Genomic DNA, 2,747 nt, shown 5'->3' with positions numbered 1-2,747 from the left:
ATTTTACTTAAGTAAAATATTAAATGCAGACCTTATGTGATGGAGCATTCACACTAGCACTGATACTTTTACTATAGGTAAAGAAAATACTTCTTTCACCACTGACCACATTTTCTCCTTGTAAATAAAAAAACACAAAAGAAAAACTTCCAATATTATTTAATCCCAAGTGCTTCTTAAGCAGTAATTCAAATATGCTTAAAATATATATTTAATAAATTATATATGAGTGTTTGTATGTAATGCCAAACTGTGAGAACCCTTGATCTAAGATCTTTGTTTTTTAGATGCTCCAGAATGGTCAGTGTAGCTGTTAGGTTTCTAAAAGTTCCTCTCCAGAAAGCAAGACCATGTTACAAAATTAAAGATTCAAAACTTAATTGTTACCTGCATCAAAGATCCAGCACCCAGTCTTAGAAAGTTTAATTGTGAGTGAACCTGCTGTGTCTTGTCATAGTAAAACCTTCCATGGAGGACTATCGTGAAACATGTCAATCGAAAATAACACAGCTGGTTTTGGGGCGTGGTTTAGATGTTGTTAATCCAGGGTTTCTGTGTGTGTGTGTTTGTGTCTCTGTGTTCGCTTGTTTTGGAAAGCACATGAACGGGAGTCATAATTTCAGGTAGGATCAACTTTACTTTGACAGTATTTAGTAACCTATAAGGTTAATGTTTTTCTTGAATGATTTCAACAGTATAATTTAAGTCTTGGAGACTGGAATTGAAGAGCAACAGGGTTTTATTTTTTACTTGGACCTGACAGTTTAAGTCGATATCCATTAATTAGATATTCCATTTAGAAAATGATTAAAAACATACGGCCAAAGAAAGTCCCAGCAGGGTGTTTGATAAGATAAGATAAGATAATCTATTATTAGTCCCAAAGTGGGGAAATTTGTTTTGTTAAAATGGTTGTGCTCTTGCCGAGGTTGCTTTTGTCTCTCAGATGTTCGATGAAAATAATTTATATTTGTATATCACATTTATTCTAACATAATATTTCAAACCATCTTACCATCTTTTGCTTGTGTGCAGGTTTAGGTGACAAGGTAAAGAAGACAAAAGTTGCAAAGAAAATGTGGCCCTGGAGCAAGAGGAAGAATGAGAAGGTAGGGTAAAATAAAGTAGAGGACTTGTATTCTGTTCTTATATTCTGCATTCTGTTTAATGTAGAAACTACTTTTGATTTTGTTTTATTTTATTTTTTAGACAGCAAGGCCAAAAGTTCCTATTCTGGTAATCTGTGCTGCCAATGCTTTGGCACAAAACACACAATTCTTACTCTTGATAGATTTTAATAACTGGACTCAAACACTAAATACTCAAATCTAAAGACTAAATCTAAAACACTAAAGACTCAAATCCCTAAATACTAATCCAACAATATCTTGCTGAACAGAAACTTAGCTAAAAACTAGTTTTCAGCTAAGTTAGTTCAGTTTTAACTGTAACATGCCTGATGTTACATTTAATTCATTTCCTGTACAAACTAAATGGAACTGTTCTATTCAAAGTCAATGTTTGACGTTTTTTAGGAGGATGACAAGGGCAAGTCCAAAAGTAAAGACGAGTCTAAAAAAAAGCACAAGTCAAAGAGTGGAGACGGCAAAGATGGAAAAAAGAAGGAAAAGAAGGACGGAGCAGGCACCTCGTCATCTTCCTCTTCCTCATCCTCATCTTCATCCTCCAGTGATGAGGTAGGCCCTATTCTGCATTTTTAAAAATGTATTTATTTATTATAGAGATGTCTTGCTAATTTAATTTTTGACAGAGAATAATTTAACTCTTTTGAAGTAGGCCTCACTGTGCTGGATTCTTGCCACTCTGAGCACCCACACATAAACTTCTATCACTCCTCAGTGCTCAGTTTACAAAATTGTTCCCACACCTTTGTAATTCTTAAGACTTTTCATGACAAAATGCAATAAATGCAGGTCATCGGATGACATACTTGTTACATCTCTTTTCAAAGACTGGCAACTGAATTTTTGACTCGTTGGTGCACATAAAACATCTACAACAGGTCTGACCAGCAGTGCCAGTTTTGATCAGATGTGTCACACCACACCCTCCTGTGTGTGCTGTGTGCAGCTTATTTGTGTGAATTATAGGTTTCCATGCAGATGACTAGAGCAAACGCTGCGGTCATGGTCAAACTGGAGTCAATAGAATTCCAACTCCAAAAATGAATAACATTCTGGCACATGTTAGTTCCATAATGACGCATACATTAAAGATATTGAGGGAGTTGTGGCTCTTCAGATGTTCGTTAATAAAACATCGATTATGCAGTTACAGCATTGTCCTTTTTGTAATTTCAGGGGTGATGCTTCCTGTGGGGGCCGGACTGCTCTCGTTGTCTCTCATGATCTTGTCTGTTAACAAAATGTGTGGTTAAGTGTGTAGTAGTATCATCTTTTCTTCCTGTCTTTTCATTGGTGTCACAGAAAAATGCTGGTCTTGTCTAAACAGATGTGCTCATCTAGTGAGGTAAATCAACAAAATGCCTGCAGTTTTTTTTCTCTCCGGTAGTCCTTGTGTCAGGTAAAGTGTGTTTTCTTCACCACAAGATGGCAATGTTAGCAGTATTTAAGGTCAATCACAAGTAGTAGATCAAATTAGTTTTATTTTCAAGATTTATATTTTAAGAGTACAAAAATACAGATTTGTTTTTTGTCATAGTAACTGATGGTGTTTGTTGAAATGACAAAATAGAAAGGATTGTTTTCAGAAAAAAGCTGAGTAAA

The 2,747-nt window shown here is 35.3% G+C and overlaps 2 long non-coding RNA genes across 2 annotated transcripts; both read left to right on the top strand.

The window, feature by feature from the left end:
• Positions 1-519: 519 nt before the first annotated feature.
• On the top strand, positions 520-1,614 carry LOC121965074. Its single transcript, XR_006107446.1, has 3 exons — positions 520-623; positions 1,036-1,109; positions 1,536-1,614. It is a non-coding gene; the product is annotated as an uncharacterized LOC121965074 (long non-coding RNA).
• Positions 1,615-1,655: 41 nt separating this feature from the next.
• On the top strand, positions 1,656-2,512 carry LOC121965073. Its single transcript, XR_006107445.1, has 2 exons — positions 1,656-1,697; positions 2,322-2,512. It is a non-coding gene; the product is annotated as an uncharacterized LOC121965073 (long non-coding RNA).
• The last annotated feature ends 235 nt before the right edge of the window (positions 2,513-2,747 follow it).

This window comes from Plectropomus leopardus, unplaced genomic scaffold, assembly GCF_008729295.1.
Source record: "Plectropomus leopardus isolate mb unplaced genomic scaffold, YSFRI_Pleo_2.0 unplaced_scaffold18506, whole genome shotgun sequence".
NCBI classification, from domain to species: Eukaryota; Metazoa; Chordata; class Actinopteri; order Perciformes; family Serranidae; genus Plectropomus; species Plectropomus leopardus.
The sequence above is the reverse complement of the archived record's forward strand: the minus strand, read 5'-3'. Positions and strand labels throughout refer to the sequence as shown.